Source organism: Sminthopsis crassicaudata, chromosome 3, assembly GCF_048593235.1.
Source record: "Sminthopsis crassicaudata isolate SCR6 chromosome 3, ASM4859323v1, whole genome shotgun sequence".
Taxonomy (NCBI): Eukaryota; Metazoa; Chordata; class Mammalia; order Dasyuromorphia; family Dasyuridae; genus Sminthopsis; species Sminthopsis crassicaudata.
The window spans coordinates 20,245,504-20,269,472 of record NC_133619.1 but is presented as its reverse complement, the minus strand read 5'-3'; positions in this window follow the sequence as shown (position 1 = coordinate 20,269,472).

Genomic DNA, 23,969 nt, shown 5'->3' with positions numbered 1-23,969 from the left:
TACATTTTACCAGTTTTAGGACACTTAATGCTATGGCTTTCTTGAATTTTCTCTACTACCCTCTGCTCTATTTCATAACCGCTTCTTTGAACCATACTTTGATTTCCCAAACATCATGTCAAATTACTTTGACGTCATTTTTTCCTCTATATCCCTTTCTCTCCATTCACAATATTTCACCCTAACCAACTCTCACCTGGTCTGTTTTAATAGCATCCTATTTACTATTTTAATAGTATTCTAAATGGTCTATCTGCTTTTTCTCTTCCCATTCCAAACTACACTCTACCAAGTGAATTTCTAAAATATCAGAGTTGATGATGTCATTGTATAGCTCAAACTCTTCCATTTGTAATAAACTCTTCATAACCTGGTCTTTCATAGCCACATTGCTCTCTTTTATTCATTTTGCACATCATTCATTCTGGCCCATATTCTGTTCTTCACATGTGATCATCCAATTTTATCTTTGGGTCTCTGCACTTGTTAATGCTTTCCCTTGAAGATTATCCTGCATTGCACATTTATGTAGCTTATATTTATCTATATGTAAACTTTATCAGAATTTAAACTCCTCTAGGGAAGGAATGGATTTTCTTTATAGCACATGGTAAGCCCTCTAACAGATTCTTGTTGATTGATTGCTTATAAGTTTGTTCCATGTTTCCCACTCTCTCATTACCAACAAATTTTTTTTGAACATTAGAATAGAGTTTTCTACTATTAAAAACAAGTTAAGAACTTTTCTCATATCATTTTTTTTGCCTTTTTGGCCTTGAGCACATCATTTAAGATATCTCATGAGTTTCCTCATCTATAAAATGAGAACATTGAACTTCATGACCTCCACAATTCTTCCCAATTGTAAATCTTTAAGAGTATGGAATATATATGTACATATATATATATATATATATATATATATATATATATATATATATATATATATATATATATATATATATATATATATGTGGAGGGACTATGACTATCTATCTATGGAGGGAGAGGCAGACAGACAGAGATAGAGACAGAGAGAGAAGTACAAGGCTAGAAACATTTTAAATGTAAAGAAAATTTAGCTTAAGTAGTTGCATTATTGAATGAAAACTGGTATGGAATATACACTCAATATTGGGAACCTCATAGAACTAAATAAAACTAAAGAGGATTTTAGAAGCCTCCAAAATCTGAGAACAGAAATTGTCTTCATGAGAGGGTTTACCATCAAGAAAAGTCTTTTTTTAAAATTTGGCTTAAAATCACCTAAGGGATTTTTGTTGTATTTCTGTTTAAGGATTTAAAAAAAAAATAATTCAGAGAAACAGCAAAAGGATCAAACAGTATGTGAGCAAAAATACCAGAGCTCAAAACTCCATAGTGTTTAAAATCTCTTTCTTTCAAAGATTATATACGTATATAATAATCTCTGACCACTTAGAAGGAGGTAGATGATTTTAGCAGATTCAGCCATGCTCTATTTATGATTGACAGATAAATTAGAGAGCTTTGAAAATAGAAAGAAGCCTACATGCCATATTGTCCAACTTTTCACAGATATCCAAAAATTCCTAGATATTTAGAGGCTAAATAGGGTACTGAAAAAGAGAGTTCCTGCGATCCTTCTGCCATATTATTCTCATGAAGGGCAAGTTAGGAGACATAATTTCCAAGCCTTCCTTCTACATGGTGTGATTTAACATGGTTTCAGCTTTTGAATGAAGAGAGACTTACCTTTCTTGAGAGTTTAATGAAATCTTTCTGGCTTGAGAGCTAATTGTGTAGTTCTTTGTTTACTGACATACAATGAAATTTTCAATACAAAGTGTATTGTATAAAAAATTTAATATTACAAACCAAAGTGGTAAAAAAGATACTTTAACATTTAGATTCATGATTGCTATGTTTTTTCCTTCCTTCCTTCCTTCCTTCCTTCCTTCCTTCCTTCCTTCCTTCCTTCCTTCCTTCCTTCCTTCCTTCCTTCCTTCCTTCCTTCCTTCCTTCCTTCCTTCCTTCCTTCCTTCCTTCCTTCCTTCCTTCCTTCCAAAGGGCTGAAACTCTGAATTGATACACTGGAGTCAGACAACCAAGCACTTAAGGCTAATTACCCATTGGACAATACTCTATTAGCTTATGCTTGGAAAATGGCTCTTGCCACTATTCTGTCCTGGCTTGATCTTTGGTGTATACAGAGAATTGTAGGAGGGGCTAGGGGCTGGAGTAAAACAAGCCCCTAATCTGATTCTATCTATCAATGTCCTATCATGGAAAGCTGCAAGGGGCATTGATGATTGCAGAGCAAACCCTTTCTTTGACAAATGAGAAAACTGAGCAATAGAAAGATTTAAATGCCTTGTTCAACATAATATGTGTAGTAACTAGCAAGGTCTGGATTTGAACCAACATTCTTTGATGCTATATTGAGCATACTTTCCTCCATGCCAAATTGATATTTATTTTTTAAAATGGAATTGTAAGATTTGTGAGGTTTTTTTTTTCTTTTTTTTTCTTTCTAGTCTTGAATTTGAATGCATTACTAGACAGATGACTAAAAAGTTCAAGACACAGACCATTCAGCTTAGGATATTGCTGAACTTTCTTTGACTTATTCATTTCATTTCCAGGAACAGAATGAGAATAAATAAAGAAAACAGAAAGCCATTACCTCATCTCTGGAAGCACCATCATTGCCAAAGCAAGATTTCTATTTTCATTGTCAGTGCATATTCTTTTTCTTTCTTATGTTTTTTTTTAACTGTCAGGACCCCACAAAGCATTTTTTAAAAAATCCTCCCACTAATGGTGGGGAGATGACCTTGATTGTTATAATCCCAGAGTCTGAGGACTTTATTTGTTTCTAATGTATGTTTTTCTCATCACTTGCCAGTAAAAAGATAAAAAAAAATAAGTTTCTGTAACAAAATTGAGAATGGATTATGAATTCCCTGACATTAAAAGTCATCTTAGAAGAATGTGCAATTTTATCTGCACTCATGAATTATGCTTGGTATCAGGAGACCTTTTTGCCTATTCAGAAACCTGTTTACAGGTATCATTGACCATCTACAAGAAGCTTTTGAAAAATATCACCTCAGAAAAGTTTTGCTGATTAAAAATATCCTAATTTTTTTTGGAAAATCATACAGAAGAGAAATAGCCTTAGACTCTAAGTCTGAAGAATTAGATTTGAGTTCCAGCTATGACATGTCTTGTAATTGTGGGAAAGCTAATTCAAATTTTCATGATCTTAGTTTACTCATCAGTAAAGTGATGACAATAATTCATGTCCAAAGAGTTTACTTCAAACCCACAACAATATGTGAAAGGCTGTTAATCAGTCATAAGAGTTTATAGACATGGAAACAGAGAGACAATCTTCTCATGAAGTAAGTAGATTCCAATAGGGTGACCAGAATAGAGCTAGCCCGATCAATCAAGAGCTGGGACCAAAAAGAATTATACCAGGAAGAAAACAATTTTCAGGACCTATAGTTCCAGAGGTATAATTTGCCTTTATTCTCTTTGAATGTCTCTCCTATGGCACTCTAAATTTATGTCTACTTTCACTAAGTAATTTATGTGTACTTTCAGAATTTATTCCAAGTTTAACTGAAATGGAAAAAAGTTTTGTGGCTACTGTTCTCAGTATATATAGTTGTGGAAAACACCTTTGATAAGAGTTATTTGTGTTTGCTGATTGTTGATGAGAAATATTGTGAGAATTTGTGAGTTGTAACTAAAGGAGTGTTCTCACCTAGAACTCTTAGGTAGCAGTCATTCCCTGAGCAAGAATTCTATCAGTGTAAGTGAAAGTAAAGGAAGTAGCAATGGAGGGGGAGAGGGACTACCACACTTGAATTATTTCCTTAAGGGGCTGTCATAAGATTAAGTGTGTAATTAATAAATATAAGTAGGACACCTGAGATTCATGTAGAATTCAATCAAATTCAATGTAGCAAACATTAAATCCTTACGAGAGGATTTAGGTTGGTGTAGGGAAAACACGACATAATGAACAACAATCTCTGACATAAAGGGGCTGCTCAATATATGGATCAGAGAAAATAAAAAAGACCACAAATCTTAGGATTCAGCATGTCATGTTTAATATATCACTACCTCTGATTTTCCCTAAATATTTAGATTTGCTTAAACTTTGCAAACTTTTTATCAGATTGGAAGTATTTTTTTTTATTAGAGAAGAGTATTCTTCATATAATATTAGTGATAAAAACGAAAAAAAAAAAGAAAAAAAAACAATAAAACAATAAAAAATTTCCAGAAAACATATATCTTAGTCAAGGTCATTTATGGTAAAGCATCGTCTTCCTGTTCTCACTGCTTCTTTATATTCAACATGCTTACTGATTCTATAAATAAGACAGGATATCTCAGAAAGCTTTAAGAAATTGTTAAGAATTCTATTATTAAAATTCTTTCTTAAAATAGTGTTAATATTTTCAGGCCACTATTTATTGTTGAATATTCCAAATTTTGTGTTTTTCTGTCAGACTAGCTCCTTCATTTGGATAATAAAGGGATCTCAAAATCTTAAAGCAAATTGACCGATGTATTATTCATATTTGATGGGATGTGCACATTTTCACTGAGTTTTCCCCTAGAGAAGAATATAATTTTTTTTTTTTTTTAAGGAAAGAAGAGTTGAGAAGGAAAGTGAAGAAAAATTTTATAGAAAGAATATATGCTCTTGCAAGAGACCAATAATGTGGGTTAACATGAGAACATAAGGGTCAAAAGACTGAAGAGCAAAAGCAATAAGCTCTAATCTGACTAATACGAGGGATGAAATGGAAAATGTTTGTGGAAAAGTTTGTGGACCTACTACCATGGAAGTAAAGTAAAGAAACTGGAAATAGAGTAAGAAATCGGGAAATTAAGGATGCAGTCAAACATTTTTCAGTCATGTCTGACTCTTCACGACCCCATTTGGGTCTTTCTTGGCAAAGAAACTGGAGTGATTTTCCATTTCCTTCTCCAGCTCATTTCTTACAGATGAGGAATTTAGGTAAGCAGGGTTAAGTGACTTGCTCAGGGTCACATAGCTAATAAATGTCTGAGTCCTGGTTTGAACTCAAAAAGATGAGCTTTTTGTCTGCAGGCTGGCACTCTGTATTCTGGTGATATATTCTTTTTAAATGAAAGTAATTGATATACACTGAATTATCTTATATTTCATTACTCCAGGAAATCTGAGATATAATCACCATAGATGTTCTTTCCAACCATGCAGGAGATAAGCATAAATCCAAAGCTCAACTTAAGATTAATTTTGTTCTTCATATTGTAGAGTTGATGGGGAGGAAGGGAGGACATTATATTGCAATGTCCCATGACTTCTGGTCTAGACATGCTTGAGAATTTAGGGAAAGGAATGAAAAATGTTGCATGGGATGAAATCACCACTATCCTTATGACATTTAAGTCTCTCCAGGCCTCTCTGGTCATTTCTTATAGAACAATAAAATCCATTAACTTCATATACCATGATTTTTTCAGCCATTCCCCAACTGATGGACATCCATTCAGTTTCCAGTTTTTTGCCACTATGAAAAAGGCCACCACAAAAAATTTTGCATATGTAGGTCCCTTTCCCTCCTTTATGATTTCTTTGGGATATAAACCCAGTAGAGAACACTACTGGGTATAGACATCAAAGAGTGTGCACAGTTTTATATCCTTTGGGTATACTTCCATATTGCTATACCAGAATAATAGGATCAGTTTACAACTCCACCAACAATGTATCAGTGTCCCAGTTTTCCCACATTCCTTTCAACATTCATCATTATTTTTTCCTATCATCTTAACCATTCTGAGAAGTGTGTAATAGTTCCTCAGAGTTGTCTTAATCTTCATTAGAATCTCTTTTTGTGTGACTCAAATCTTTCAAAAGATGCACCATTTTAGCTTTTTCAACCTTATTGGGCATTATTCCCTTTCCCAGACATTAAAATCTAGCCAAACTGGACTTATCTCTGTTCCTTGCCTAAAATACATGGTTCTGATCTTTGTGGCTGTGGAATGACCATTTCTCATGTCTGAAATACACTCTCTCCATACCTGCCTTAAAGAATGTTTCTTTAAGAATTGCTCAAACGCACCCATTGAATCCTTCTAATTATTAATGACCTTTCTTTAACCACTTTATATTTACTCTCTGTTATTTGTATTTTCTTTATTCTGTATATTTATATTGTTGTATATATGTTTCATGCATATATGTGTGTACAAATATACTTATGAATTTATACATGTGAATGTGTGTGTGACAAATGAAAAACCAAGAGAGAATTTCTGGTTATTAATAAGTTTATTAATTTTATCAAATACATATATATGTGTATGCATGTATATGTTGTATATGTGTGAATGTATGTGCCATTTATACTTATTGACTTGCTTGTTATTATATCAACTACTGGAGAGTAAAATTTGTATAATTTTCACTTTAAAATATCTTTCTAGTACCTAGCTAATCAGCATAAAAAGGGCCTGTGAATTGATTATCTTCTAACAAAATACCTAACTACAGAAAAAAGGAGCTAGCTCTAAAATAGCCACCTAGAAGGCTAGGTTAATTTTTTTTTTTGTTTTGTTTGGCAATAGTCTCTTTCATTTATTTATTTATTTATTTATTTATTGAACTCAATATAAAATAAGGGAAAAAACAGAATAGAAAAAGAAAGACTGAAAAAGAAAATTTTAAAGAAGGCAAAATATTGTGTGCCCAGCAGAGCATCAAGGAGGATTCAAAATATAAATTCCATTTCAAAAAAGCATATATAATAATAAGACTAATGCTTTTGATGGATTTATATATTGTGTCCATAGAATGGAAGTTACCGCTGTCCTCATCAAGCTTATTGAGTAGCATTACATTGTAATAACATTCTAATATTGATAATGATCCAAATGAAGGAATCATTTGGAAACATAAAACAAAAATAATCCTAGGAAGTAATAACATTTTCATTTTACTACTTAGGGTAAGTAAGGAGGGGCAATAAAGACATACTTTAAAGTATATTATGGATTTTGGGAGGACAGACTTTAAAGGGTTCAGCCAAAGTATAGGAATGATTACTTTGCTTCAGATTCCACAGTGAAACTTGGTCCAAATGATATAGAATAAAGGAAACATCAGTAATTCCACTGAGGAAAAAAGGGGGAATGTTTTTAATGGAATCAAGTTAGGAGAATTTTACAAGAGAGGTACAAGTATTATCATCTGCACCTCTCTTGTAAAAATCTCCTAACTTGATTCCTGGCAGACAACCTAGATTTGATCTTCAACTCCTCTCTGCCTCCCTTCATGCAGTCAATGAGTTCTGTCATTTCTCTCTTTGTAACATCTCTCACACATATTTCTTTATCTTCTTTTTCACTGATCTGGTGCAGGTCCTCATCATCTCAAGTCTAGATTATAGCAATGGCCCCTCTCTTCCTTAGCCCCATTCAAATTCATGTTCCATTCAACTGTCAGACTGATTTTTCCAAAACTCTGCAATTGAACACGTCATAATATCTTGTACCAATTTTTTCAATGATGATGACTCCCCAGGAGCCAGTGATAACAATAATAGATGTGTTTGCCATTTAGAAAAGAATATGTAAATAGATGATGGAGAGTAGGCAAAACTACTCAACTATTATTTAACTTTTCTTTTTCCAGTAGTGACATGTTCCCCCTAAATGAATGAAATGATTCATAGTGTGTTGCACCCAAAACTACTGAGGTACTAACAATAAATAAATAGATGGAGTGATTGAGCAATAATAATGTGAAGAAAAACATTTATATAGTTCTACAACATTTCTGAAGTACTTTACAAAAAATTAAAAAAGCGATTGTTTTTAAAAAAGCAATTAGATGTCCTCAGTGTTTGCAATTCACCAGACTAAGCAAACTACATTCTTAACTATCACTTCAATTTATCAAACTTGTAATGGTTTTCTTTGACAATACATGAAAAACTGGGGAAATTATTTGGGACTAGAGAGGAACAAATATTTTAATTTTTAAAAACACAGAACATTGAACTTGACTTTTACACAATTCTGGAACATATTGTTGAAGAATTAATTTGAGAGTGTGTGAAAAGACTGGCTGTATTCTCCCAGTAAGAAATTGCCTTCATCAAGAGCAGGTCATGCCAGACTATGCTTATTACTTTTTACTGTGGTTTTAGGCTGGTACAAGAGAAGAATAATATAAAATATAACATAGTCTGGGGCATCTAGGTGGAGCAGTGGAGAAAACACCAGCCCTGAAGTCAGGAGGGCCTGAGGTCAAATCTGGTCTCAGACACTTCATACTTCCTAGCTGTGTGACCCTGGGCAAGTCACTTAACACAAATTACCTCAAAAAAAAATATGGTAAAAATCCAGCAAGATATTTTATTTTTACTATCCTTATAGAACAGGTAAAATGCGCTTGGACTATTTTTTATTTCAAATATGGTAATTTATAAGTTTCTTGATTAAAAAATTAATTTTATTGGAATGACCCGATATTACAGTTAGGTAAATCCTATGTAGGTACTGATTTTACAACTGTATCCAAACAAATGATTGACTCTTTGCCTTGTGCTATAATATATTTTTATGGATGGCATGGGAAATGGCACAGATGTCATGCTTATCAAACTTGCAGATAATCCAAAGCTCAGAAGCAAATTAAAAGGTTATATGACAGTCAGGATCCTGAATAATATCTATTGGTTTAAACAGTTTGCTGAATTGAATAACAAAATCTTCATAGAGATAAATGTAAAAAATTCAAGAGAATAAATCCAATAAAGAAGAAGCAGGCCTGGAGAGTAACAAAAGCCAATTAACAAGCATTTATTAAGTGCCTAATATGTGCCACCCCCAGTACTAAATACTGGGTATACAAAGAAAGGTAAAAATCAGACTCTGCTCTCTGGAAACTCACAATCTAATGGGGTGGGGGGGGGGAAAGAAGAGGTAAAAACAATGGGCAGCCCATAAACAGCTGTGAACAAAAAAGATACAACACTGAATTGTCATAATCAGCAGAAATGAATCATGTGAAAAAGATCTCAGAGATATACCCCAAGTTCAATCTACAAAACATCTGGTAGCTCAAAAGTCTACTATGTCTATGTGCCATTATAAGACAATCTTGGGCTCCAGAACAAGGATGGTCATGGTCTTGGTGAACATGGACTTGATTCTTGATTAGAATACATCATTAGTACCATGCTTAGCTCAGTTCAGTTTAGTTTAATTAGGATAATTTAGTTAATTATGATAACTTTAACTAGAGTGTTATCAGACACAGGACTAAACAATGGGTAGGTTCTTCAAAGAGTGAGGGGATTTTTGACTTGGAAAATAGAAGACTCAAAGTTAATATCATCCAAAGTTTTTCTGTGAGTATTTTTTTTTTAATTCAAAATGCTGTTATGTGGAAAAAAAACCACTAGCAAGAATCTAGAAGAATATCAGAAGTGTATTTCTACAAAACTATTCTAGTTCTATCTGTCTTTTTCTCTTTCTCTCTCTCTCCTCTCTCTCTCTCTGTCTCTCTCTTTTTTTCTTTTTCTTTCTCTCTCTCTCTCTCTCTCTGTCTCTCTCTCTTTTTCTTTTTCTTTCTCTCTCTCTCTCTCTCTCTCTCTGTCTCTCTCTCTTTCTCTTTCTCTCCTTCTCTCTCTGTCTCTCTCTCTCTGTCTCTGTCTCTGTCTCTCTCTTTCTCTCTCTCTCTCTCTCTGTCTCTCTGTCTCTGTCTCTCTCTCTCTTTCTCTCTCTCTCTCTCTCTGTCTCTCTGTCTCTGTCTCTCTCTCTCTTTCTCTCTCTCTCGGGAAAGTCACTTAATCCTTTTTGTCTCAGTTTCTTCATCTGAAAAATAAGCTGGAAAGGAAATGGCAAACCACTCCAGTATGTTTGCCAAGAAAACCCCAGGGATATCTTAGTATGCTATGGTCCATGGAGTCACGTAGAATAGAATACAGCTGAAGCAATGAACAACAGACCTTTGCGTATCATTCTGAGCCCTCAACCCTCTTGACAACCTTTCTTTGACTACTTTGACCCTAGACATCTTGTCTTCCCTAATTCTTCTCTTATTCTGAAAGTCCCAGAGAATAGCGGTGGGGATATTGAGTGAAACTTGCAAATGATTAACACTGAATATGATATATGGTTAGGGAAAACCTTTACAATTAGGAACATCCATCCCATTTCTCCTCACAGACAGATAATTGCCACAAACCCTCTCTGGAACTAGAGACACTCTCAAGATTCTGGCCTTAGAACCAGTGACTAATCACTGCCATTAATTTAATAGAAATTCTTCTCTTATCTTTTGCTATTCAGCCATGGTATTAGCCTGAGAACAGAGAGCATTGGGTGAAATATTAATCCAAGCATTTCAATTCAGCAGCCTAGGATGTGGCCATAGAAACAGATTGCAGAGGAAGAAATGAAGACTGAAAATGTGAGCATCGGGGCTCCCCAAAGAGCTAAAGAAAGGAAAGTGGGGGGGGGAGAAAGGAAAGTAGAATGTTAGATTAATTCATCCTCCTCCTCAGGCAGTAAGTACATGCCTCAGAGTCTCCTTGCAAGCTCTCACATTGAACACCAAATACTGCAAAATCCAAAAGTTTTTGTTGTGTTTTGTTTTCCTTCCAAGAGGAATGGATATTTTTTAAATCTCCATCTATGGCAATCAGTATTATTCACTGTTTAAAGAATTGCCATGGAAGGAGGGATCCCTGGGTTAAAGTATCACCTCTGACTCATACAGGCCACCTAACTCTAGGTTATTTAATTTAACTTTTAAGCCCTTTCCACAGATGTTTGATATTCTAGTTAGTAGAGAAAGTGCCAACCTGTATAATAGAGATAACTTCCTCACCTGGGATTCAACTATAATAATGAAATTATAAATCTAAGTCCAATCCCTCAGAAGTTATCAATATTGATTTTTTAAATAATATTTTACTTTATCCTCAATGAAATACAGAAAAAAATTCAAAGATACTGCTATTTTAAAGGAACATTAAGACTTAAGTATGTACAAAGCAGATCTTGAAAAAATGAGGACACCATTTCAAGAATGAAGCATAAAGTAATAGGAATTAGGAAAACAATATACAAACTACAAAAAAATCTAAATATAAAAAATATTTAAAGAAGACTGGATACTGTATAATTATGGTGACCAAGAACGATATTAAAGAGTGTTAAAAAAGAACAATTCTTACCTGTCCACTGTGATGAGAAGGAACAGGGGTCTGAAAGATTGATAGACGGTCTAGGTTGTTGTTTTGTCTATTTTTTTTTTTGCATAACTCTTATTTTTTCAACTAAGAAAATATTTTCTGTTCCTTTAGTGTTTATGATGGAAGAAGTAGATTGATAGATGATAGATTATATACATATATATATGTATATATATATGTGTGTGTGTATACATGTCATATATACATATTTATTATTGATGTACAAATATCTAAAAAGATTAAGTGAGTTTTCCAGGATCACACAACTAGCAAGTATCTGAGGCTGGATTTGAAATCAGGAAGTTGACTCATTCCTGTAGCGAGCTGTCGTCTCTAGAAGCTGCCGGATCGCTCTCTGGGAAGAGATCTGCTGTGTCTACTCAAATCTCTCAGACAGATTCTTCTTCCTGTAGTGAACCGTTGTCTCCAGGCAGTTGCTGTTAACTCTTGTCCTTAGAAGTGACTTCCCTTCCTGCAGAGAGCCCCGTCAGGCCTGATGTAATGCAGAGAGTCTTCCTCTTTCTCTGAGAGTCCTCTTCTTTTATTCTCCCAGAGAATGGGCGTGGGATAATGCAAGGGCTTCTGGGAAGAACCACCCCAGCCAATGAGCTTGCCCCCTCTATCAAGTCAACCTGAGTTCTCACCTTGTAATTGTCCAGAAAACCTGAATTCTCACCTTGTCACTGTCCAGACAACCTCAGTTCTCACTTAGTAATCCTAACATCTCCCCTTTTCTTTTGATTTAGAACATAGGACAGTCATGACCTTGAAACATAAATCCATCAATATGGGAAGTATTACAGATAATTACATAAATGACCTTGAAACATAAATCCATCAATATGGGAAGTATTACAGATAATTACATAAATTACATAAGCATATAGTAACATAGTAACATAACGCATGCTAGAAGTATATAACATAATCAAATAATCATAAATTGAAAATTTATAAATGTCCATAAGTCCATTGTCCATTAGTCTCATCTTGTGTGAGGAAGTCCAATGATTCCTGCTGATTTTAAAGTTCTTTAACAGTCTTTTTATTATCCATGCTCTTTCGGTGTCAGATGTTTCTTAGATCTTCTCCTTTATTTTGAGGTCTTTCTCTTTTTCTGTCTCTCTCTGGTGGACAAGGCGAATATGACTCGTTGGCACCCATCTGATTCCTTCTCCTGCTGAAGAAATACAAGCAAACCCTCTCCCCCAGGCAGTTAACCTATCTGGTCCCTTCCATTCACCACTTTCTGGATCTCTCCACATCACCTGGCGATTATCTAAGGACAGTGGAGATGCTCTCACTGGACACTGCCCTTCTGGTGGGTTATAAAACCTGTCTGCTGGAGCCAGCGCATCTTTGTCAAAAATTAGAAAATTAATGGTATAGAGAACTAAATTTAGAAGTTCCCTAGGGCTACCTGTGGCTCCCCCTTTCTTTTGTTTTTGGAGGAGTGTCTTAATATCTCTGTTTCTTCTCTCTACTATTGCCTGCCCTTGAGGATTAAAGGGTATGCCCGTGGTATGTAAAATCTTATACTGTGCACAAAAGTGTGTAAAATGTTTGGACGTATATGCAGGTCCATTGTCTGTTTTTATTGCTTGTGGCACACCCATAATTGCAAAAGCTTGTATAAGGAATTCAGTGACCACTCGGGCTGTCTCTTTTGCTGCTGGCATTGCAAATGTGAATCCTGAAAAGGTGTCTACCACTACATGGATAAAAGATAGACGACCAAAAGATTTATAATGGGTCACATCCATTTGCCAGATTTCATTGGGTCTCAAACCACGAGGATTCTTCCCTGGAGGGAGTGTAGGAGCATGGAAAGGAAGACAAGCTGTACAGCTTTTTACTATGCTCCTAGCTTCCTCTCTTGTGATTCCAAATTGTAAACGTAAAGCTCGAGCAGCCTGATGATATTTAGAATGAGATTCTTGTGCTTCCTGAAATAAAGGACTACTGGCTAACATGGTTAGAAGGCTATCTGCCTTTGAATTTCCATCAAAAATGGGACCTGGAAGTCCACTATGTGAGTGGACATGCAAGATATAAATCTTGCCTGGATGTTTTCTCACTTGCTCTTGAAGTTCCTTAAAGAGCTGATAAATATTGGAGGCTGCAAATTTTATTTGGGCTGTGGCAATTCTTTGTACTACACCTACTGAATAGGCTGAATCAGTAATTATATTTACGTCTCCTGGGTAATAAGTGAGAGCTAGCATGATAGCAAATAATTCATTCTGTTGAGTGGATTGAAAAGGAGTCCTGATTACTCTCTTTATGGTTAAATCATGAGAGTATATGGCACAAATATTTTCTTTGGAGGCATCTGTAAAGATTGTTGGTCCTTTAAGAGGAACCTTAGAAACCTTTTCTTCAAAAATCCATTGCCAATTATGTAGTAGCCGGGTAATCTTTAATGGAGATCCATGTGCAAAATTTGGAGCGGTGGCCAATAAAATTTGCCATTCTGGGATGTTCTCACAGCATACATTAATCTGTGCGTTAGTATAGAATGTGTATATTTTTTCAGGACTTATCCCAGATAATTGTGTTACTCTCTTAATAGCCTTTAATAAAATCCTAGCCACAAGCACTGGGTAAGGTGTAAGGCTTTGTTCTGGTTGTGCTGGGAGGTTCACCCACTCAATCACTCTGTCTCCTTGATGAAGGACTGCTGTGGGTGCCTCTTTTGTAGCAAAAACTGATATTTCCAAGGGTTTTTGAGTGACTCTTTCAACCACATTGGATAAAGCCAGTTCAACTTCTCTCAAAGCCTTTTGTGCTTCTTTTGTAAGCTGGCGTGGTGAATTTAAAGCACTGTCTCCCCTTAAAATATCATATAGTGGTTGCAATTGACAGGTAGTCAAGCCTAGCACGGGACGCATCCATTGGATATCTCCTATCAATTTCTGGAAGTCATTTAAGGTGTTTAGCTTCTCTGTTCTTAAGGAGAGTTTTTGTACTGTAACCTCAGTTCTCACTTAGTAATCCTAACACATTCCAACTTAAAGCATCCTGCCCATTGTATTATCTAGCTGCCATTGAGAACAGGGATAGTCTTTTTTTTTTTTTTTTTTTTTTTTTTTTTTTTAATCTTTGTACTAGCACTTAGGTCTGCAATATTATAAATATTTAATGAATGCTTTTTGATTTGATGAATTTTGAGTATTGGGAGAATAGCAACAACAGCAACACTAATGTTTCCTTTCCATTACTATTATGCCTATGATTTTATTCCTCAACAGATGTGTTATTTAGATTATTCTAGGCAGATTTTTCTGAAACTTTTCTAATTATTTACTGAAGGAGGAACAACAAGGAAGTCAGAAATTGAGAATAGAAAGATTCATCCCCCCCCATAAATGGACATTTAGTAAGAAGTCTTATTTTCTTATTACTTCCTAGTATGTATCTCCAGCCAGAAGTCTTATAGGTATTTTAAACTCAATATGGCCAAAAACATTCTGCCTTGCAAAGTTTCCTATTACTATTAATGGCATTGCTATTCTCACAGCCACCCAGTGTCACAGCATCCTTAGTTCTCTTTCTAGCTGCCATGACCTGTGGATTTAACCTTCATAATATCTCTTGTATCTTCATGCTTCTGACATTGCTATTCCCTTGGTGCAAGCTCTCCTTCTTGCAAGTCCTAACTATTGGAATAGAATGCTGGTTAATCTCCTGACCATTAATCTGTCCACTGTTCACTCTGTAGCCAAAGTGATTTTCACAAAATTCCAATGTGTCCATGTCCTACTCTGTTCGATAAACTTCTATGGCTCCCCATCACTTCCAGGATCAAGAAAAGCTGCTATTTCACTTTCAAGGTCCTAAATAGCCATTATTTTTTTTCTCTCTACTACCCTTGCTCTTTTATATACTTCTAAAACTTTGCCATCCCTTCTCATAAGTAAACCATGATCCAGTGGTTTTGCCATCCTTTGAGTTTCTTGAACATGACACTATCTCCAGACCTGGACATTTTCATTAGAACTCAACCTGCACTTGGAATTCTCCTTTTCATCTCTACTCCCTGACTTCCATGTCTTCCTTTAAGTCTCATTTAAATTTTCACTATCTATAGGAAGACTTTCATAATGACTCTTTATTCTAGAGCGTTCAATCTATTAATTATTCCCAATTTATCTGGCAAATAGCTTGTTTATATTTTTAATGTTTTCTCCCTCATTAAATTGTGAGTTTCTTAAAAGCGGAGAATGTCCTTAATGTTGCTTTAAATCCCCAGTCCTAAACATAGTGGTTGCTATATAGTAGATTCTTAATTAATGTTTATTGACTGACTTCCCAAAATGTATGTGCTTCCTAAATTAATGTTCATATTTCAAAAGTGATGAAAAGGAGTCTTTTTAAACCCATTAAATTCCTTTCTCTCAACAAAAGATGAAAAAAAAAATGAAAAATTGATGGACATTTGCAAAAATCAATCTTAGCATTCCAAATAATAGATTCTGATATTTGAAGTTGTTCTCTTGCTATCTAAAGTGAGCTGTGCAATCAATTACAGTTAACATTGAAAATGCTTGGAATCTCTAATTAGACAAGTTTGTATTTTTTAGTCCATTTTCTATTTTGTGCCTGTTAAGATTTTTCATCATGACCTCAGCTGTTTCATTGCCAGATGCTCGGTTTAAAGATGAAGGCACTGAACCCCATCACTTGTCCCACTGTGCACCCTCAGCGTTTTTGGACCCATGAAATATTTATTCAGGATCAGCCAAAGAATCTTGCCCTGGGCAATAGTATAGTCTAAAGGGTATCATCCTTTTTGTATGCATGAAGGAAAGTTACAAGTTTCCCTGTTATCAGGGGTAATATGCACTGGGAATTCAGGAGGTAAGTCATTTTGTCATTCAGTAAAGGAAGGACCTTTGCATCACACTGTTGTGTCAAGGGCACTGTGCAGAAAAAAAAAGTCTAAAATTTTATAAAAGGTCCAGTCTACTGGTTGGTATTAAATTATGTTGAATATATAACTCCCATTAAGAATTAGAATGGTCATTTTAATTGTTCTTCTTCTGGAGAACTGAATAATGAGGGATGAAAAGCCCTGTATCCCAACGAAAAGCCCTCATCCCTCAAAGGGATGTGTTGTTCTGAAGAGACTGATGCCCTGTGTATCACCAGCCTCTTTCAGGCTGCTGCCCCCATTGCACAAAAATCTAAATCTCCTGAGCTTTAGTTTCCTTATCTATAAAATGAAGGAAGTAGATGAGATAATCTCTGAAACCCTTTCTTCCTCCAAGTCTATGATCCTCCAGTTTATGAGTCTGTGGATGTCCCACCCCTCCAACAACTGCCCAGATCTCATATGATCGCCTTAGTCTTCTTCCATTAGAGCTGTATTTACTCCTCCTCTGAAGTGAGAGTGAAAAAGTTCTGCAAGTATGCTCTGGAAAACGAGTTCTGCTGCTGCAACTCTATTCAACTGTTCTCTCTGCAATCTGTTTCTCAAATGAATTTCTTGTCAGAGCACAAATATCCTAAACAATGATGGATATTTTAATTTTTTTTAATTTAGAAAACATATGAATAGATAATTTTCTGTTTTTCTAGTTATAACTCTTTCATTTCAATTTATTTTTTATTATCTTTTAATTTTTTTACTGATATATGCATTGGTAATTTTTCAGTATTAACAATTGCAAAACCTTTTGTCTGCATTGTTTTTGTTTGTACAAAAAGTTTTTAATATAATCAAAATTATATATTTTGCATTTCATAATGTCCTCTAGTCCTTCTTTGACCACAAAATCCTTCCTTCTCCACAGAGCTGAGAGAGAGGGAGACTATTTCTTGTTCTTTTCATTTGTTTATAGTATGATGGAAATTTTAGAACATTTCATTTCATTCTGTCTTCTTTCAATATGCAATTGTATCAGCTTTCCAAGCCAGTTTTTACAAGAACAAACCATTCTGTTCATTCACAGCATTTAGACCAATACTTATATTGTTAAGGCTTTTTGCAAGCCCACAAATGGATAAATTCACATTCATGAAAATACACAACAAAAAAAGCATTTATAAAAATGGTAATGCATTGGTAATGTCTTATTTAACCAAAATCTTGTCAGCATCTATCAGGACTTTCTCTCTCTCTCTCTCTCTCTCTCTCTCTCTCTCTCTCTCTCTCTCTCTCTCTCTCTCTCTCTCTCTCACTTTCTCTCTCTCTCTCTCTCTCTCTCATCTCTCTCTCTCTCTCTCTCTCTCTCTCTCTCTCTCTCTCTCTCTCTCTCTCTCTCTCTCTCTCTCTCTCTCTCTCCTCTTTTGGTAGTTACAGAAAAGAGAAGATACATAGTTGATAACCTTATTTAATAAAACAACATATTTTGAAGCCAAGGGAGATTTAGCTTTGGCTCCTCCTTTTCATCCCTAGAGCCTGTACCATTATGGACTTAAAATCTCTGAACAATACTTTTTTCAGATATAGAATGGGGTAGTGATTCCTGCAGTCCCAACCTCATGGAGTTATTACAGTAATAACACACATAGAAAATTGGATAAAATTCCAAGTATTATTGTTTTGAACCAATTTTTGGATATATTTTCTAAATGATGTCCTCTGTGGCAGACATTGATGAAGAGCCAGTATTTCTTGCTGATTTTGTATATAATGACTTTATATATATCTATATATCTATCTATATCTATATCTATATCTATCTATCTAAATATATATATATATATATATATATATATATATATATATATATATATATATATATATATATATATATATATATATATATATGTTTGCATATTGTCTTCTCCATTAAATTATAAACTCCTTGAGGGCAGGGACTGTATATTGCCTATTTTTATATCACAAGCATGTTGTATAGTGTGTGGGACACAGTAGATGCTTAATTAATGTTTATTAATTGGTTCTGAATTCCTCCTATGCCCCAGGAGACCCAGTGAATTAATCCAATTTTCTCCAAAGGCATATAACTAGTTAACAGGAAACCAAGTGAAACCAAGTCTTCTTGGTCTTGAGACAGTGGTCTTCTCCTATCTAAATACTATGATAAATTCCTGGAGCCAAATCTTCCAATCTCTTCTCTTTGTTCTGCATTTCCTAAGAGGAACTGAGAAGGAAGTCTTCCATATAATTTGTCTAGAATGTCAAGGTCCTGCCAACAGGAATCATGAAATTGTTTCATTGTTTTGTCTTTATGGAAATGGAAAGCTGAATGGATAGGTCACTGGCCATGGTGTCTGGAAACTCTAATCTTATCTCAAAAAATGATAAACTAAGTGACCTTGGGTGAATCAATTAACCTCTGTGAGTCTCAGTTTCCTGGATTTGATGTCTTCTATGGGGTTCCTCAGTTTTATTTCTATGATTTTATTTCCAGTATTTTGTACTTGTAGTAAATGCTTAATGAATGTTTGTTGAATTTCATGAATATCCCTTTTCTCTGTGTACTTACTTCCTACTACAAACATATTATTGAGTTAGTCAATAAACATTTATTAAGTATCTACTATGTGCCAGATACTCTAATAAGCAATGAAGATACAAAAAGAGGCAGCACATAGCCCTTAGCTTCAAACAGTTCACAATCTAATCTGTGAATGCACCAAGAAAAAGGAAGTAATTCTGATTCTCTCCCAGTCATAACTTATGCTTGATAATCTCAATATTTGACCTTCGTTTTTGGAGCCACCTTGGCCAATTTAGCATGTTTAAATATCAAGTATATGAATCAAAAGGTATTTTATAGAATAGTAGGTATCTCAGTTATAGTTTTGAGAATGTCCCTTATAACATTAGCAAGAGCAATTAGTTGGTAGATAGAGAATTGGCCCTAGAATCAGGAGGACTTCAGTTCAAATCCTGCTTCAGACACTTCACAATTTCTAGTGACTCTGGGCAAGTCACTCAACCCCAATTGTCACACACAAACACACACACACACACACACACACACACACACACACACACACACACACACACACACTTTTCTTGGGATCCCATTCAGCACATCTGATCCATATTCTGGACTCATGTAGAAGCTGTTAGAATAGTAGATACTCTCCTGAAGACATCATCTAGTAAAATTTACTCAAATCTAAATGACAAGATTAAAATTCACAGTGAATAATGAGTTTGAGGAAAATCAAGATGTTTTCATAAATAAAGGATAAAATTAAATATTCAGAATTACGTGAATTTGTATTGTGCAAATTGTCAATCAAGACAATTCTTTCTCTTTGATTTTTAATGATAAGGGACTTTGGGTCATTTTTCCAAATTGAAATCTGACCATTGTCTTCCCCTTCTATCCATTTCTGAATTCAATTCTATGGAAAAAATAAAGACAAGAAAATGAAAATAAGAAAACTGCAATAGGGTAATTAAAGTTTCCAGTTATATGATAATTGCACATATTCATATATCATATATTTGAGGTTTTTCATGAAAGTTTTAAGACAAGAATTCATTGTAAATGGCATGTATGACAGAGAAGAAATGGAGATTGATTTTCAGGGACATTCTGGACAAATACCACACTTTGTTGTGTCTGCATTGACCTTCTAGCTTAATAGTCAATCAACAAATTGTAAACCTTTCTTCCCTGTCAAAGTTCTTGGATGGAACTTCTACGACAACATAAATCATGACTCTGGCCCCAGTATTTTTACATAATTTTAAGCCAAATTCCTATAGCCAGGATGTCATTCTCCATTGTTTGGCTTTACAACAAGCAACTAGGGACTCCTTAAAAAAAGTCCTCTTTTTTTAAATTTGAAAATAATGAGCAATATTATAAATCTTGGATTTTAAATGCAAATGCTGCATTGCTCATAAATGAAACAGTGGCTATAGAAGTAAGGATAGGAATAGGATCTTTTCTAAAACATGGAAGTTGAGGTTCTCTGAACGATTCACATACAGCAATTCTTTTATGCCTGATGTAGCATGTGTTGAGTTGAATTTGTCTTTCATAGTTGAGATCATCATATATTTTATCTGCATGAGGAATTATTAATAAGATATTTATAAATAAATTACAATAATCAGTAAATAATAAATGGACTTATTCTCAAATTTATATTTAATTATTTTGATTCATGGAAGAACGGAAAACAAGCTCATATACCTCCCTTGACCTTTTAAAAAGATAATCATCTCTATAGCCAGATTTTTTGCTTATCCTATGATTCTGAGTCCATATTCTAAAACTATTTAAAGCAGACTAATTCTCTCCCCTAGATTTAGATTGAAAGTTAATATAATAGAATGTTTTAAATTCTACTTATTTATAGAATCATAGGATTTCAGAAATAAGGAACTTTAGAGGACTATATAATTCATTCCCTACCAGAACAAAAATCCCCTGTATAACATCTGTCACTGTGAACATGCAGCTGGTACTAGAAGACCTTTAGTAAGGGAGAATTCCATAACCTCCCAAGATAGTTCATTATAATTTTGAATATCTCATTGTCTGGACATTTTTCTTTATATCAAATCGAAACTTGTCATTTTACAAATTTAACCCATTGTTTTCAGTTCTGGATTCTGGGGCCAAACAAAAGTAAAATAGCTCCTTTTCCATATGGCACCCTATTAAGTACTTGAAAACAGCTCTCATGTTCCTCCTTCCTGAAGCCTTTTCTTTTGCAGGTTATGCATATCTAGTCATTTTGCTTAAGTTAACTGGGATAAAATAGCATGATTGACAATGAGGTAGAACTTATCATTAAAATAGAATGTCTATCTCCCCATTTTATCTAAAATTTTACTCTATAAACATATTTGAAAAAATAATCAGTTTTTTTTTTCTTTTCAATTGAGAAGATGCATAAACAGATAAAAAGAATTTATTCAGTGGCTACTATGAACAAAGAAATTGTTATTCAAAATTTCATTTTGGAATGGGTTTCAGGAACATCATCATTGTCAGTGTCAACATTATCATCAGGAATAAGCAGAAAGAATGATTAAGGTTCAAATAAATAAACGTGATTTGATTGTGTTATCTCTTCATCGAGAGAGAAAACAGTGTATTCCACTCATTTAATTTTCCAAATGAAGAACACAGGATATATAGTTGAATTTAATAAAGGAAACAAAGAATAACCTCCCCACAATGTGCAGGTACATGTGTGTGCATATGTGCGCACATATATGATGTGTTATGTGGCTAGCAATAGGATAAGGACAAAGAAAAATGAGGGAAGAGGAAGGAGGGAAAAAAAGAGAAAGATGATGAAGAGAAGATGAACAGAATGAGAATGAGGAAGACTCAAAAACATAGTTAAGCCTTATTAGACAAAGTTCTGGCTAGTTTACCATTGATATTTTTTTATGTAGGGAAAATAAAACACTTTATTTTTAATGAAATAATTTAAGGAAATGAGTAAATGGTGTGTTTGCTATAAGTAGGACTTCAGTTCCCAGCTAAAGTATACACACACACACACACACACACATATATACACACATACATATATATATGTATGTATGTATGTATATATATATATATGTATATATATATATATATATATATACACACACACATACCTATTTGTGTGCATTTCTATTGCTTATTTTAAATGTAGGAAGTCCTTAATTTGGATAATACTTCTTACGTCAAAGAAAGAGGCAGGGAGACACAAATAGAGAGTTGAAGAGAGACAGAGACAAAGACAGATATACAGATTGAAACAGACACAGAGAGACAAAGGCAAAAAGAGAGACACACACAGAGACAGGGATGGGGTGGGAGAACAAGAAGAAAAAAGGGACAGAGAGAGAGATAAATATGGAGAAAGACAGAGACAGAGAGAGAAGAAGTAGAAGGAAGAGGAGGAGGAAAGAAGGGAGAAAGAGCCAGAGAGAAAGAGAAGACTAAGTTGATAAACCAGTGTGACAGAGAATATAGTGGTTTTGTTGACAATAAGGTCTCTGAAAGGGAGTGAACTTTCAGGGATCAAGTTCCACTTTAAGCACATTGAATTTGAGAAACTTCTGGTATATCCAAGTTGAAAAATAGGCAGTTGGTGATGTAGTACCAGAAATCAGAGACTGAGACTGGAAAAATAAATGTGGACATCACTGCATAGAGATGATCTTGGAACCCACAGAATTGAATTCACTGAAAGAGAAAGGTTAAGAGAAAGGACCCATGGCAGAGGCTCATGGCTCAGTAAGTATGACTTGGAAGAACAATGAACAGGGAAATGGGGCAGTATTTATAAATATGGGAAGAAAACCAGAAGAGGGAGGAGGAAAGGAGTAAGCAATTACAAAGCACCTAATGTATACCAAGCACTGTGTTGAGCACTTAACAAATATCTGATTTAATCAACTTTTAAAAGATGCTTTATTATCCTCATTTTACAGCTAAGAAAACTGAAGCAAAAAAAGTTAAGGGATTTTCCCAGAGTCACAGAGTTAATAAGTTTCTAAGTTTGGATTTGAACTCAGATCTCCTGACTCAAAGCAAAATGTTCAATTCCCCGACTCTCCAGCTGCCTCTTAAAGACTCAGACAAAAGAGTATCCAGCTGGAGTGAGTGATTAACAACATCAGATACCACAGAGAGTTGTGATAAGGTAAAAGGGCAAGAGATTCAAGAGCACAGGATGGAGTAAAGCTGAACTCTTAACTAAGGACCTGAGATTAGGAAAGGAACTCTTAGTTCAGCTGATGGTCTGCTCATAATACAAAATATATACATACATACATATATATATATATATATATATATATATATATATATATATATATATATATATATATATATATTTAATGGCAGAAGTTTCACCTTTGTTGTTCATTGTGTCAATTATGTCCAATTCTTTATGACCACATTTGGGGTTTTCTTGATAGATGCTGGAATAGTTTCTTATTTCCCTCTTCAGTCCATTTTACAGATAAGGAAACTAAGGCAAACTGAGTTAAGTGACTAACCCAAGGCCACACAGCAAGTGTCTGAAACCAGATTTGAAATCAGGAAGGTGAGTCTCTCCCAGACCTGGCATTCTATCCACTATGTCACCTAACTGTTCCCACCTCGGATCCTGAAAATTGGTAAAAATGAACAAAAAATGGCAACAGTTAATGTAGAAAGAGAGATACACTAATAGATTCATAGAGGAGTTGTAATATGTTTGAACCATTTTGAAAAGCAACATGGAATTATGTAAATGAAGTCAATTAAATGCTCAAGCCCTTTGAGTGATACTGCATTCCTGAGTTTATACTCCAAGGAAGCCATCAATAAGAAGAAAGTTCTAATTTACTAAAAGTATTTAAATATTTATAGAAAAAAACTTCTGTAACAGCAACAAATTAGAAAAAAAATAGATATCCATCAAATTGAGAATGGGTTCTTTAATTGTTATGTGAATAATGGAATATCATTGTATTACAAAAATAATGCGTGAATAAAGAGAAATATGTAAAGAATTCTCTAAACTGAGGCAGATTGAAGTAAGTAGAACCAAGAAAATTATATAGACATGAAAAGTCTTTCATGAATATACATGAAAAGAACAATTATGTCATATATCACATGTATGTATATGTGCATATATAAGTTTCTGTGTTGTGTATCTGTACATGCACATATAGATACATGTGTATGTAGTGAGTCATTATAACCTGTCCTTTCATGAAAGTTTCATGAAGTCTGCAGGTTTTACATATTAAACATGCTTTCA